Source organism: Triticum dicoccoides, chromosome 6A, assembly GCF_002162155.2.
Source record: "Triticum dicoccoides isolate Atlit2015 ecotype Zavitan chromosome 6A, WEW_v2.0, whole genome shotgun sequence".
NCBI lineage: Eukaryota > Viridiplantae > Streptophyta > Magnoliopsida > Poales > Poaceae > Triticum > Triticum dicoccoides.
The window spans coordinates 418,328,499-418,345,368 of NC_041390.1; positions in this window are offsets into that span (position 1 = coordinate 418,328,499).

Sequence of the window (16,870 nt, forward strand, 5' to 3'; positions counted from 1 at the left end):
CCTATAATTTTAGTGCTTGCAGAGAATACCTTGCTGAAAACTGCTTATCATTTCCTTCTGCTCCTCATTGGGTTCGACACTCTTACTTATCGAAAGGACTATGATAGATCCCCTATACTTGTGGGTCGTCAAGACTCTTTTCTGGCACCGTTGACGGGGAGTGAAGCGCCTTTGGTAGGTGGAATTTGCTAAGGAAAAATTTATATAGTGTGCTGAAATTTACTGTCACTTGTTACTATGGAAAGTAATCCTCTAAGGGGCTTGTTCGGGGTATCTTCACCCCGACTAGTAGAGAAAAGAGTTGCTCCTCAACCTATTGAACCTACTGAAAATGAAAATGTCTACTTTGACATTCCTTCGGGTATGATAGAAAAACTGCTAGATAATCCTTTTGCAGGAGACGGAACAATGCATCCTGATGAGCACCTAATATATGTGGATGAAGTTTGTGGATTATTTAAGCTTGCAAGTGTGCCCGATGATGTTATTAAGAAGAAGGTCTTCCCTTTATCTTTGAAGGGAGATGCATTGACATGGTATAGGCTATGTGATGATATGGGATCATGGAACTACAAACAATTGAAATTGGAATTTCATCAGAAGTTTTATCCTATGCATCTTGTTCATCGTGATCGCAGTTATATATATATAATTTTTGGCCTCGCGAAGGAGAAAGAATCGCTCAAGCTTGGAGGAGGCTTAAATCAATGTTATATTCATGCCCCAATCATGAGCTTCCAAGAGAAATAATTATTCAAAATTTATATGCTCGGCTTTCTGATAACAATCGCACCATGCTCGATACTTCTTGTGCTGGCTCTTTTATGATGAAGACTATTGAATTCAAATGGGGTTTATTGGAAAGAATTAAAAAGCAATTCTAAAGATTGGGACCTTGACGAAGGTAAGAAGTCAGGTATGACACCTAAGTTTGATTGTGTTAAATCTTTTATGGATACAAATGTTTTCCGTAAATTTAGCACTAAATATGGACTTGACTCTGAAATAGTAGCTTCTTTCTGTGAATCTTTTGCTAGTCATGTTGATCTCCCTAGGGAGAAGTGGTTTAAATATCATCCTCCCATAGAAGTAAAAGTAGCTGCACCTATTAAAGTTGAAGAAAAGACTATCGCTTATAATGATCCTATTGTTCCTTCTGCTTATGTTGATAAACCACCTTTTCCTATTAGGATAAAAGATCATGCTAAAGCTTCAACTGTGGTTCGTAAAAGCAACATTAGAACCTATACACCTCCTGAGCAAATTAAAGTTGAACCTAATATTGCTATTGTTAAAGATCTCTTATCTGACAATATTGATGGGCATGTTATTCATTTCTATGATGAGACTGCTGGAATTGCTAAACCTTGTGCTAAAGATAAACATAGAACCGTGGTAGGCATGCCTGTTATTTCTGTTAAAATAGGAGATCATTGTTATCATGGCTTATGTGATATGGGTGCTAGTGCTAGTGCTATACCTCACGACTTATACAAAGAAATTATGCATGATATTACACCTGCTGAGATAGAAGATATTGATGTTACCATTAAGCTTGCCAATAGAGATACCATATCACCCATTGGAACTGTTAGAGATGTTGAAGTCTTGTGTGGGAAAACTAAATATCCTACTTATTTTCTTGTTCTTGGTTCCCCACAAGATAGCTGTTGTCCCATTATATTTGGTAGACCCTTCTTGAACACAGTTAATGCTAAGATAGATTTCGAAAAGGATGTTGTTACTATTGGTTTAGCTGATATGTCTCATGAATTTAATTTCTCTAAATTTCGTAGACAACACCATGAATAGGAATTGCCTAGTAAAGATGAAATTATTGGTCTTGCTTCTATTTCCATGCCTCCTAGTGATCCTTTAGAACAATATTTGCTAGACCATGAAAATGATATGTTTATGAATGAAAGAAGGGAAATAGATGAAGTATTATTTAAATAGGAACCCATCCTGAAACACAATTTGCCTGTCAAAATCCTAGGGGATCCTCCTCCACCCAAGGGTGATCCCGTGTTTGAGCTCAAACCGTTACCTGATACTCCTAAATATGCTTATCTTGATGAGAAAAAGATATATCCTGTTATTATTAGTGCTAACCTTTCAGAGCATGAAGAAGAGAGATTATTGAAAACTCTGAAGAAGCACCGTGCTGCTATTGGATATACTCTCGATGATCTTAAGGGCATTAGTCCCACACTATGTCAACACAAAATAAATTTGGAGAAAGATGCCAAACCAGTTCGTGATCACCAATGACGACTAAATCCTAAGATGAAAGAAGTGGTAAGAAAGGAAATTCTAAAGCTCCTTGAGGCAGGTATAGTTTATCCCGTTGCTGATAGTCAGTGGGTAAGTCCTGTCCATTGTGTCCCTAAAAAGGGAGGTATTATTGTCGTTCCTAATGATAAAGATGAATTGATTCAACAAAGAATTATTACAGGTTATAGGATGGTAATTGATTTCCGCAAATTAAATAAGGCTACTAAAAAGATCATTACCCCTTACCTTTTATTGATCAAATGCTAGAAAGATTATCCAAACATACACATTTTTTGCTTTCTAGATGGTTATTCTGGTTTCTCTCAAATACCTGTGTCAGATGATGATCAATCTAAGACCACTTTTACTTGCCCGTTTGGTAATTTTGCTTATAGACGTATGCCTTTTGGTTTATGTAATGCACCTGCTACCTTCCAAAGATGCATGATGGCTATATTCTCTGACTTTTGTGAAAAGATTTGTGAGGTTTTCATGGACGATTTCTCCGTCTATGGATCCTCTTTTGATGATTGCTTAAGGAACCTTGATCGAGTTTTGCAGAGATGTGAAGAAACTAACCTTGTCTTGAATTGGGAGAAGTGCCACTTTATGGTTAATGAAGGTATTGTCTTGGGGCATAAAGTTTCTGAAAGAGGTATTGAAGTTGGTAAAGCTAAGGTTGATGCTATTGAAAAGATGCCATGTCCCAAGGACATCAAAGGTATAAGAAGTTTCCTTGGTCACGCTGGTTTTTATAGGAGGTTCATTAAGGACTTCTCAAAAATTTCTCGGCCTCTGACTAATTTATTACAAAAAGATATACCATTTGTTTTTGATGATGATTGCGTAGAAGCATTTGAAATACTTAAGAAAGCATTGATCTCTGCACCTATTGTCCAGCCACCTGATTGGAATTTACCATTTGAAATTATGTGTGATGCTAGTGATTATGATGTAGGTGCTGTTCTAGGACAAAGAGTTGATAAGAAATTAAATGTTATTCAATATGCTAGTAAAACTCTAGACAATGCCCAAAGAAATTATGCTACTACTGAAAAAGAATTCTTAGCAGTTATATTTGCTTGTGATAAGTTCAAACCTTATATTGTTGATTCTAAATTAACTATTCAAACAGATCATGCTGCTATTAAATATCTTATGGAAAATAAAGATGCTAAACCTAGACTCATTAGATGTGTTCTCTTGCTACAAGAATTTGATTTGCATATTATTGATAGAAAGGGAGCTGAGAACCTCGTTGCAGATAACTTGCCTAGGTTGGAAAATGTTCTTGATGACCCACTACCTATTGATGATAGCTTTCCCGATGAACAATTAAATGTCATAAATGCTTCTCATGCCACTCCATGGTATGCTGATTATGCTAATTATATTGTTGCTAAATTTGTACCACCTAGTTTCACATACCAGAAAAAGAAAAAAAAATCTATGATTTGAGACATTACTTTTGGGATGACCCACATCTTTATAAAGAAGGAGTAGATGGTGTTATTAGATGTTGTGTACCTGAGCATGAACAGGAACAGATCCTACGCATGTGTCATTCCGAAGCTTATGGAGGACACCACACTGGAGATAGAACTGCACATAAGGTATTGCAATCCGGTTTTTATTGGCCTACTCTCTTCAAGGATGCCCGTAAGTTTGTTGTATCTTGTGATGAATGTCAAAGAATTGGTAATATTAGTAGACGTCAAGAAATGCCTATGAATTATTCACTTGTTATTGAACCATTTGATGTTTGGGGCTTTGATTATATAGGACCTTTTCCTGCCTCCAATGGATACACACATATTTTAGTTGCTGTTGATTATGTTACTAAGTGGATAGAAGCTATTCCAACTAGTAGTGCTGATCATAACACGTCCATTAAGATGCTTAAAGAAGTTATTTTTCCAAGGTTTGGAGTCCCTAGATATTTAATGACTGATGGTGGTTCACATTTTATTCATGGTGCTTTCCGTAAAATGCTTGCTAAATATGATGTTAATCATAGAATTGCATCTCCTTACCACCCACAGTCTAGTGGTCAAGTATAATTGAGCAATAGAGAACTCAAATTAATTTTGCAAAAGACTGTTAATAGATCTAGAAAGAATTGGTCCAAGAAACTTGATGATGCATTATGGGCCTATAGAACTGCATATAAAAATCCTATGGGTATGTCTCCGTATAAAATGGTTTATGGAAAAGCATGTCACTTACCTCTCGAACTAGAACATAAGGCTTATTGGGCTATTAAACAGCTCAATTATGATTTCGAACTTGCTGGTGAGAAGAGGTTATTTGACATTAGCTCACTTGATGAATGGAGAACCCAAGCCTATGAGAATGCCAAATTATTTAAAGAAAAAGTTAAAAGATGGCATGACAAAAGAATACAAAAGCGTGAGTTTAATGTAGGTGATTATGTATTGCTATACAACTCTCGTTTAAGATTTTTTGCAGGAAAACTTCTCTCTAAATGGGAAGGTCCTTACGTTATCGAGGAGGTCTATCTGTAACGCCCCGAGACCGATGTGCCAGGTGTCGTTCAGTTATTCGTTGTTGTTGTCTTGTCATTGGCTTGCGTGTTGCATTTCATCATGTCATCATGTGCATTGCATCATCATGTTTTCAAAACTTGCATCCGTCCCGGTCTCCTCGTTTCGTCCGTTGTCCGTTCTAAGCCCAGACACACTTGCACGCGCCCGCGGCATGTCCGAAATATTATTTTATAAGTGGCCGGAAAATGTTCTCGGATTGGGTTGAAATTTGGTGTGTGGTCTTATTATAGTGTAGACAGACCGCCTGCCAAGTTTCATCGCAATCGGAGTTCGTTTGACGCCCCAACGGATAAATATAGCGGCAATAGTAGCCGGTCAAAACGTCGGACGTTTTCGGTCTCCGGAAATAGTCGCCGGGCCTCCCTCTCTTCTCTTCTCTCAGCTCGAGACCGTCTACACAGCCACTACTCACCACCAGGCCCTACCTAACCTCTCTCGTCAGCCCGCGACCCTCCTCGCGCGCGCCCGAAAGTTGTCCCGGACCCGAACCGAGCTGTCGCCACCGTTGTATCCGGATCATCCCCAAACGTCTACAAGACATCATCGGTTTCTCATTGGACTTTCCTAAGCTATTTATCCTCGACCGTCCAATTTTAATAAGAGGGAAGAGTTAGCCCCTAACCTAAAACTCATCTGATATAAATATCAGATCCAACCCTAAAATCTAGGGAGACGTCCCATCCATTCCATCACCGCGCCGCCACTCCACCCGGTCTCTCCTTCCACCTTGGGATCTTCCCAGATCCAAATCCTCCCCTCCTCGATTTCAACCACAGCCGCCCCCGCTCCTCCTCAATTTCCACGCCCAACCAACTAGTGCCTCCCCTGGATCCCGTCGCCCACCCAACCAGCGCAGCCGGAGCAGCAGATCCCAGTCGCCGGAGATGAGTGCCCCGACAGCCCTGCTCCTTTTCCCCACTTGCTACCCTACCTCCCGTTCTCACGATCTTCCCCTCCCTCTCTCTATTTTCGCTCACAGGAGACAACCATGGACGCTGTGTTCGCAAGCAGCAGCTGCCGTCGTCTTCCCCCGCCTCGCCTGTGACCTCCTCTGCATCGGTTCCGGCCCCGACGACTGATCCCCTTGCCTCCTCGTTCCCGTGCGTGCAGCAGCTAAGCAAGGGACCTCACGCCCGATCCTTCCCCTCGTCCAGGAGGTAGGAGCCCGAGCTCCTCGATCCCTCCTCGCCGGCCAAGTCCTCGCAAGCCACCACCCTCGCCGGCGAACCCCAGGCAGGAGCCCCGTCGCCCTCTTCCTCCTCCCTGACCTGCCCCTCTCCTCCCTGCTTCATCCTCTCCCTCCCGCAGGTCGTCGTCGTCGGTGGAGATCCGTGCCTCCCTGTCGTCTCGCCTCGCCATCGACCGGAATTGGCACCCTGAGGCCGGATCCGCCGCCCAGTAACCCGTTCCAGCCCTCGCGAGCGCCACCGGACCCTCCCTCGCCGGAGCTTTGCTACGCCGTCGCCATGGTCCTCTGCTTCGTGCGGGATGAGACGAGGTGACCGCTGCCGTACGTGGGTCGCTGCGCGTTGACCCTTCCCCGATTGAACCAAGGCCGGCCGGCCCAGCGTGCCTCCTCCCGTGCCAGATCCGGCCCAGCCCCGCAGCCCCAAGCCGGCCTGCCTCCTCCTCTCTGCTACCGGGCCAGGCCCAGGGTGAGCAGCCCCCAAGCGCCCCCTCCTCTTATTTTTTTCACCTGTTGGGCTTGCCCCAGATTCAGCCCGTCATGTGTTTTTTTTCAGCGCCTGAATTTTTCCTATTATTCCTGAGACTGCCAGTTTTACAGTTTAGTCCCCCTAGTTCATGCATTTAATAACTCACTAACCGTGCATCGGATTAAAATGTTTTATATATGAAACATGCTCAGAAAATTGTGTAGTTTAAGAATATGCCATTTTCATCCATGTTTAAACTGTTTAACTTGCTGTTTATTTAAATTTGCTAATATGCCATGCTAAAATGCTTTATTTCATAACTAAATAACCGTAGCTCCGAATTAAATAAACTTTATATGTAAATGGGGTAGAATTTTGCCTAGTTTATCATGGTGACCTTTATTTGCATGTTTAACAACTCTAAAATATTGTTTAGGGCAGAACAGTACCAAATCTAAAAAATGCATATGGGGATTCTCCGGAATTGTTGTTTGTTGCTTCCGGCCTCATTTAACCTTGACTAGATAGGTAGTTTTCATTTGCTTCACCCTCTTGCCATGCTTAACAACATTTAATATTGTTGGGTACATAAACGGGATCAAACTAATAACTTATCGTGGTGTTTCGTCAATATGCAGTTGCATATTGAGCTCCATTTAATTTGTAGGATTGTTTGTGCACTTTGCCATGCCATGCCTCATTAAACCGGACATGCATCATACTTGATTGTGCATCGTGCCTTGACTATGCTTGTGTGTTTACCATGGTTGTTTGCTTCTTTCCGGTTTGCTTCTCTTGTTAGCTTCGGTTTCGTTCCGGAGTTGTGAGGATTTGTTCGTCTACGTCCGTTTGTCTTCTTCATGGACTCGTTCTTCTTCCTTGCGGGATTTCAGGCAAGATGATCATACCCTCGAAATCACTACTATCTTTGCTATGCTAGTTTGCTCGCTCTTGCTATGCCAATGCTACGATGCCTACCTTTTGCTTGTCAGCCTCCCAAATTGCCATGTTCAGCCTCTAACCCACCAATGTCCTAGCAAACCGTTGATTGGCTATGTTACCGCTTTGCTCAGCCCCTCTTATAGCGTTGTTAGTTGCAGGTGAAGATTGAAGTTTGTTCCTTGTTGGAACATGGAGATGCCGTTCCTTGTTGGAACATTTATTTGCTTGTTGGGATATCACAATATATCTTACTTAATTAATGCATCTATATACTTGGTAAAGGGTGGAAGGTTCGGCCTTATGCCTGGTGTTTTGTTCCACTCTTGCCGCCCTAGTTTCCGTCATATCGGTGTTATGTTCCCGGATTTTGCGTCCCTTACGCGGTTGGGCTATTATGGGAACCCCTTGACAGTTCGCCTTAAGTAAATCTTCTCCAGCAATGCCCAACATTGGTTTTACCATTTGCCACCTAGCCTTTTTTCCCTTGGGAGTCGGGCATCCCGAGGGTCATCTTTATCTTAACCCCCCCCGGGCCAGTGCTTGTCTAAGTGTTGGTCCGAACTAGAGTCCTGTGCAGCGCCCCCTCGGGGCAACTCGAGGTTTGGTTTTAGTTGTACGGAGCGCTCATATGAGTGTGCCCTGAGAAAGAGATATGTACAGCTCCTATCGGGATTTGTCGGCACATTCGGGCGGTGTTGCTGGTTTAGTTTTACCCTGTCGAAATGTCTTGTTGTACCGGGATACCGAGTCTGATCGGAATGTCTCGGGTGGAGGTCTATTCCTTCGTTGACCGTGAGAGCTTGTGATGGGCTAAGTTGGGACAACCTGCAGGGATTTGAACTTTCGAAAGCCGTGCCCGCGGTTATGGGCAGATGGGAATTTGTTAACGTCCGGTTATAGGAAACCCAAAGTCGACCTTAATTAAAATACATCAACCGTGTGTGTAACCGTGATGGTCTCTTTCCGGTGGAGTCCGGGAAGTGAACACGGTTGTTGGAGTTATGCTTGACGTAGGTAGTCCAGGATCACTTCTTGATCATACCTTTATCGACCGTGCTTTGCCTTCTCTTCTCGCTCTCATTTGCGTATGTTAGCCACCATATATGCTAGTCGCTTGCTGCAGCTCCACCTCATTACTCCATCCTTCCGATAAGCTTAAATAGTCTTGATCTCGCGGGTGCGAGATTGCTGAGTCCCTGTGGCTCACAGATACTTCCAAACCAGCTTGCAGGTGTCGTTGAGTCCGTGCAGATGACGCAACCAAGCTCAGGAGGAGCTCGATGAAGATCTTGCCCTTTGTGTTGTTTCGTTCTAGTTGATCAGTAGTGGAGCCCAGTTGGGGTCGATCGGGGACCTTTGTCGCATTTGGGGTTCTTCTTTTATTTTGGTTCCGTAGTCGGACCTTGATTGTATCTGGATGATGTAATGCTTTATTCATGTAATTGTGTGAAGTGGCGATTGTAAGCCAACTATGTATCTCTTTCCCTTATGTATTACATGGGTTGTGTGAAGATTACCTCACTTGCGACATTGCTTTCAATGCGGTTATGCCTCTAAGTCGTGCTTCGACACGTGGGAGATATAGCCGCATTGAGGGCGTTACAAGTTGGTATCAGAGCCTTCCCCGACCTTAGGAGCCCCACTGCTTGATCGTTTTTAGCGGCCGAGTTGTGTCTAGAAAAAAAATGTTTTGAGTCATTTAGGAATTATATATCGGAGAGTTTAGGAATTCTTTTTACTCCTCAGTCCCTTCGTCACTCTTGCGAGGCATCCTGACGTAGAGTTTTGACTTTTCTCTTCTCAAATTTCACTAAATTTTTTTTTAGGATCACGCGGGTATCTTGGAATCGTTCCGATGGTTTTATGATGAGATCATTGTCTTGGTGCCTCCTGTCAGGGGTTTTGTGGAAGTGTCCCGGGGAGTTGAGCTCTGAGGTGTTGTCATCATAATTTTATCGTTGCAGTTCTGGAATACCTGAGTTTAGTACGCCGACATCGAAAATCTCTTTTATGCAGTTGTTGGTGAGATAATCCCGATAACCCAGTACTGAGGTGAGTACGGGAGTATTGCCATGACTTGTATAACGGATGCTTTTCGAAGGTTGAGGTAGACGATTTCCGAAGGTTTCTTGGTTATGTGTTGAAGGATGGATACAGCTGGATGTAGGATTTGCTAGTTTGGGTGAGATATTATGCTTCCCCTGTATCCCCAACACCTGATTGCATAACCGGAAAAATTTCGGGAGTTTCATAGGTGGGAATTCAAGTAGCTCTTAGGATATCTTTTCGACAGATGTATGATACGAAATTGGGGTTCGACGTCTAGTGGTCCGCCTTTCCACGGTCGTTTTTATAGTGGTCTCGTTGTGTCTTAAAGAGTCCTTGGCTATGCCGACTCGGGGACACTTCGTATGTCATGTGCACTGCCTTGTACATGATGGTGCTGTACACTCGAGCCCGTGTAGGCCCCACCACGAAAACTTCGGACGAAATCTCTATCATATGTTTGTTCCGGCTTATTTTGCAAGCCAATCTTTTGTTTTGTTTTATTTGTGGTATTCGAGTTGCTTCGAAGTCAAATGTTGAATCCATACCTTTCCTAAATGGTGTTCTCATATTGCTATGTGAATACTAATCCTTCTTGATCATCGAGATTGTCTTGCCAATCCTTTTCAACCAGTGTTTCTCTTCAAGTGGATCCGATCACTTCAATAGTTGCAAGATCTATTACTAGCCCTTCTGAACGGTGTTTGTTTCACCCGTCTCCAAGTTGCCTTTGTTTTCCCTCCCTCCCACCCCTTTTTCTTCAAGGACTCAGATTTCTTAATCGAGTATCCATTTTATTGATGGGAAGTTTCTCCATTCTTTTCCGTCAATGTTCTTATCCGGTGATTCTTATGAAGATTCTAATGGAGCTTCAAGTTCGTCATTCCTCATTCCTTTCTCTTCTCCGGTGGATTCAAGTCAAGATTTGTCGATTATATCCCCTTTTTCTCGTCTCAAATACCTTCTCTTGACGGTGCTCCTCATATTTATTCATTTCTCGCTATTCTATTGTTCTGGAGTGCTCAAGATATCTCGAAGATTCGTGTTTCCACTCTGCATTCATTCAAGCTCTTTCGAGATTGGTATCTCATTCAAGTCATTTAATTCAACCGGTGCAACATCTCTTTTAAATCTTTTCAACGGTGTTCTTTTGAGTGGGCCCTAACCCACAGGTCTTTTCCCAGGATCTTACCTGACTCTTCTATTTTCCCAGAGCTATCCTAAATTCTTCTCCAAGTTTGACATAAGCATGAGTTATCATTAGTCAAATGCTTTTCTCCAAGATCTTTCAAATTCTTTTCATAGTTGGCTCAACCTCTTCGCTTTTGATTCTTCCGGTGTGCCTCAATAATTCTTGGTGGTGTTTCTCGTCGTCATTCTCAGGTTTTGAAGAACGAAGAAGACTTTTCCTCCATATCTATCCGTTCTCTCTGAGATTCGTGATTCTAGCTTGTTGCCATCCTCTCATAATTATTTTCGATTGTGGGAATTCTTTTCACCTATCTGGAGCAATTCAAGAGTCCTCTCAGTTTGTATCCGGAGTCCATCAATTCAGGTTTATTCATTCTCAGCTTTCAGTTATCATTCTCCGATCTTACCGGTGCCTTGTTCAAGTGATCTTTAATCGGCTCGTGCTCTCTTCGTTCTCATGTATCTAAATACCCTAAAGTATCTTCATTCATTTTGCAATTCTTCCCGGTGATTTGTGCATTTGCTACGTTCAATTTCAATTCTTACGGTGGTTCGTTCAAGAGTTCTCTTTCTTTGTTATCATATCAATTCATTCGTTCTTTCCAAATCCTACCGGTGGTTCGTTGAAGACCTTCTCAAGTTTACGCCATATCTCTCTTAATCCTTGATATGAGAATGAGTAGTATGCCAAATCCATTTTTTGTCATCAATTTAATTGGTGAAGGATAGGCATAATGTAATTCTTATTCTTGTTGCATCGACTGAACTCAATTCCCTATTCCGGAGGCTCATCAAATTCTTGATTTCTTTTGTTCATCTTTCTTTTCCCGGAGTTCCAAGTTCTCTCAATTATTTCACCATGGAGATTCATCTAAATCATTACAAGGTTTTACCTTGTGTTCTCAACTTCTCTTTCTTTTCGTTACCTTTTCTTTACCGGAGTTCTCATGAAGGTTCTACATGAGGGTTCATCAAGGATTTATATTCCTTCTTGAAGTGTTCATCAAGATTCTTTTCCGAGGAGCTCAAGTTTTCTTCATCTTGCTATCCAGAGTGCAATTCTTTCGACCTTATCTTTTGAGATGGTGTTATATCATTCTTGACAATTTCCATTCATGTTTCATGATTCACATGTTGTCAAAAATGAGGTAGTTTAAATCCATTAATCTCGTCATTGGAGTTATCTTGGATTATATTTCACCTTAAGCCTTCCCTAAGGATGGTTGTTATTATGGTGCTTATAAATGATCCAAGTTTCTTCATTTATCCTCCCGGTGAAATAAGTTTCTCGTCTTCTTGTTCATATCAATCCAATCTTGTTTTTCGTAAGTGGCAGGTTGTCACCTCATTATTTGAGATGTACTCCACAAGACCATAGCAAGCTTATCTTTTCGTTGTTGGTTTTCCAACAACTCCGTTCTAGCATTTGTTGTTATCGTGCTCTCTCAAGATCTTGTTTCACTTCGTTCATTCCATTCCACTCTTTCTTCTATTCCGGGGGCATTGTGATGCTCCTCTCTGCAACCCATCTTCTTGTTTTGTCAGGATCATGTTCTTTTCTTGACTTATCCATTTAACCGGAGTGTTGTGTCCCTTTTGCTCAAGTTCTCTCATCTTATCAAGTCTTGCATCTCTTTCCAACCGGAGTGCTGTCCGATTTTGATCTTCCTTGTTCCTTGTTTATCTCGTTTCAACCAGAGTGATTTCAATTCCTTCTTGTCCATTGTACTCGTCATTCATAGCTTCGCAACCTTCAAGTCCTCGTAATGTTCCTTGTTCCTCTTTTCTAACGGATTGTTTGCAATCTCGTTCGTCTCTGCTGTACTCTTTCTTTTAAATTGCTCAACCTCTCAAGGTTCATGGTTTCACTCATTGGTCAAAGAAGCAACTTAGTTTTACCGCTTCTCTTTCCCTTTCGTTTTCCCTCCGGTGCCATTCTAGATCTCGGGACGAGATCCTCTCGTAGTGGTGGAGTGTTGTAACGCCCCGAGACCGATGTGCCAGGTGTCGTTCAGTTATTCATTGTTGTTGTCTTTTCATTGGCTTGCGTGTTGCATTTCATCATGTCATCATGTGCATTGCATCATCATGTTTTCAAAACTTGCATCCGTCCCGGTCTCCTCATTCCGTCCATTGTCCGTTCTAAGCCCAGACACACTTGCACGCGCCCGCGGCATGTCCGAAATATTATTTTATAAGTGGCCGGAAAATGTTCTCGGATTGGGTTGAAATTTGGTGTGTGGTCTTATTATAGTGTAGACAGACCGCCTGCCAAGTTTCATCGCAATCGGAGTTCGTTTGACGCCCCAACGGATAAATATAGCGGCAATAGTAGCCGGTCAAAACGTCGGACGTTTTCGGTCTCCGGAAATAGTCGCCGGGCCTCCCTCTCTTCTCTTCTCTCAGCTCGAGACCGTCTACACAGCCACTACTCACCACCAGGCCCTACCTAACCTCTCTCGTCAGCCCGCGACCCTCCTCGCGCGCGCCCGAAAGTTGTCCCGGACCCGAACCGAGCTGTCGCCACCGTTGTATCCGGATCATCCCCAAACGTCTACAAGACATCATCGGTTTCTCATTGGACTTTCCTAAGCTATTTATCCTCGACCGTCCAATTTTAATCGGAGGGAAGAGTTAGCCCCTAACCTAAAACTCATCTGATATAAATATCAGATCCAACCCTAAAATCTAGGGAGACGTCCCATCCATTCCATCACCGCGCCGCCACTCCACCCGGTCTCTCCTTCCACCTTGGGATCTTCCCAGATCCAAATCCTCCCCTCCTCGATTTCAACCACAGCCGCCCCCGCTCCTCCTCAATTTCCACGCCCAACCAACTAGTGCCTCCCCTGGATCCCGTCGCCCACCCAACCAGCGCAGCCGGAGCAGCAGCTCCCAGTCGCCGGAGATGAGTGCCCCGACAGCCCTGCTCCTTTTCCCCACTTGCTACCCTACCTCCCGTTCTCACGATCTTCCCCTCCCTCTCTCTATTTTCGCTCACAGGAGACAACCATGGGCGCTGTGTTCGCAAGCAGCAGCTGCCGTCGTCTTCCCCCGCCTCGCCTGTGACCTCCTCTGCATCGGTTCCGGCCCCGACGACTGATCCCCTTGCCTCCTCGTTCCCGTGCGTGCAGCAGCTGAGCAAGGGACCTCGCGCCCGATCCTTCCCCTCTTCCAGGAGGTAGGAGCCCGAGCTCCTCGATCCCTCCTCGCCGGCCAAGTCCTCGCAAGCCACCACCCTCGCCGGCGAACCCCAGGCAGGAGCCCCGTCGCCCTCTTCCTCCTCCCTGACCTGCCCCTCTCCTCCCTGCTTCATCCTCTCCCTCCCGCAGGTCGTCGTCGTCGGTGGAGATCCGCGCCTCCCTGTCGTCTCGCCTCGCCATCGACCGGATCTGGCACCCCGAGGCCGGATCCCCCGCCCAGTAACCCGTTCCAGCCCTCGCGAGCGCCACCGGACCCTCCCTCGCCGGAGCTTTGCTACGCCGTCGCCATGGTCCTCTGCTTCGTGCGGGATGAGACGAGGTGACCGCTGCCGTACGTGGGTCGTTGCGCGTTGACCCTTCCCCGATTGAACCAAGGCCGGCCGGCCCAGCGTGCCTCCTCCCGTGCCAGATCCGGCCCAGCCCCGCAGCCCCAAGCCGGCCTGCCTCCTCCTCTCTGCTACCGGGCCAGGCCCAGGGTGAGCAGCCCCCAAGCGCCCCCTCCTCTTATTTTTTTCACCTGTTGGGCTTGCCCCAGATTCAGCCCGTCATGTGTTTTTTTTCAGCGCCTGAATTTTTCCTATTATTCCTGAGACTGCCAGTTTTACAGTTTAGTCCCCCTAGTTCATGCATTTAATAACTCACTAACCGTGCATCGGATTAAAATGTTTTATATATGAAACATGCTCAAAAAATTGTGTAGTTTAAGAATATGCCATTTTCATCCATGTTTAAACTGTTTAACTTGCTGTTTATTTAAATTTGCTAATATGCCATGCTAAAATGCTTTATTTCATAACTAAATAACCGTAGCTCCGAATTAAATAAACTTTATATATAAATGGGGTAGAATTTTGCCTAGTTTATCATGGTGACCTTTATTTGCATGTTTAACAACTCTAAAATATTGTTTAGGGCAGAACAGTACCAAATCTAAAAAATGCATATGGGGATTCTCCGGAATTGTTGTTTGTTGCTTCCGGCCTCATTTAACCTTGACTAGATAGGTAGTTTTCATTTGCTTCACCCTCTTGCCATGCTTAACAACATTTAATATTGTTGGGTACATAAACGGGATCAAACTAAATAACTTATCGTGGTGTTTCGTCAATATGCAGTTGCATATTGAGCTCCATTTAATTTGTAGGATTGTTTGTGCACTTTGCCATGCCATGCCTCATTAAACCGGACATGCATCATACTTGATTGTGCATCGTGCCTTGACTATGCTTGTGTGTTTACCATGGTTGTTTGCTTCTTTCTAGTTTGCTTCTCTTGTTAGCTTCGGTTTCGTTCCGGAGTTGTGAGGATTTGTTCGTCTACGTCCGTTTGTCTTCTTCATGGACTCGTTCTTCTTCCTTGCGGGATTTCAGGCAAGATGATCATACCCTCGAAATCACTACTATCTTTGCTATGCTAGTTTGCTTGCTCTTGCTATGCCAATGCTACGATGCCTACCTTTTGCTTGTCAGCCTCCCAAATTGCCATGTTCAGCCTCTAACCCACCAATGTCCTAGCAAACCGTTGATTGGCTATGTTACCGCTTTGCTCAGCCCCTCTTATAGCGTTGTTAGTTGCAGGTGAAGATTGAAGTTTGTTCCTTGTTGGAACATGGAGATGCCGTTCCTTGTTGGAACATTTATTTGCTTGTTGGGATATCACAATATATCTTACTTAATTAATGCATCTATATACTTGGTAAAGGGTGGAAGGCTCGGCCTTATGCCTGGTGTTTTGTTCCACTCTTGCCGCCCTAGTTTCCGTCATATCGGTGTTATGTTCCCGGATTTTGCGTCCCTTACGCGGTTGGGCTATTATGGGAACCCCTTGACAGTTCGCCTTAAGTAAAGCTTCTCCAGCAATGCCCAACATTGGTTTTACCATTTGCCACCTAGCCTTTTTTCCCTTGGGAGTCGCGCATCCCGAGGGTCATCTTTATCTTAACCCCCCCCGGGCCAGTGCTTGTCTAAGTGTTGGTCCGAACTAGAGTCCTGTGCAGCGCCCCCTCGGGGCAACTCGAGGTTTGGTTTTAGTTGTACGGAGCGCTCATCTGAGTGTGCCCTGAGAAAGAGATATGTACAGCTCCTATCGGGATTTGTCGGCACATTCGGGCGGTGTTGCTGGTTTAGTTTTACCCTGTCGAAATGTCTTGTTGTACCGGGATACCGAGTCTGATCGGAATGTCTCGGGTGGAGGTCTATTCCTTCGTTGACCGTGAGAGCTTGTGATGGGCTAAGTTGGGACACCCTGCAGGGATTTGAACTTTCGAAAGCCGTGCCCGTGGTTATGGGCAGATGGGAATTTGTTAACGTCTGGTTGTAGAAAACCCGAAGTCGACCTTAATTAAAATACATCAACCGTGTGTGTAACCGTGATGGTCTCTTTCCGGCGGAGTCCGGGAAGTGAACACGGTTGTTGGAGTTATGCTTGACGTAGGTAGTCCAGGATCACTTCTTGATCATACCTTTATCGACCGTGCTTTTCCTTCTCTTCTCGCTCTCATTTGCGTATGTTAGCCACCATATATGCTAGTCGCTTGCTGCAGCTCCACCTCATTACTCCATCCTTCCGATAAGCTTAAATAGTCTTGATCTCGCGGGTGCGAGATTGCTGAGTCCCTGTGGCTCACAGATACTTCCAAACCAGCTTGCAGGTGCCGTTGAGTCCGTGCAGATGACGCAACCAAGCTCAGGAGGAGCTCGATGAAGATCTTGCCCTTTGTGTTGTTTCGTTCTAGTTGATCAGTAGTGGAGCCCAGTTGGGGTCGATCGGGGACCTTTGTCGCATTTGGGGTTCTTCTTTTATTTTGGTTCCGTAGTCGGACCTTGATTGTATCTGGATGATGTAATGCTTTATTCATGTAATTGTGTGAAGTGGCAATTGTAAGCCAACTATGTATCTCTTTCCCTTATGTATTACATGGGTTGTGTGAAGATTACCTCACTTGCGACATTGCTTTCAATGCGGTTATGCCTCTAAGTCGTGCTTCGACACG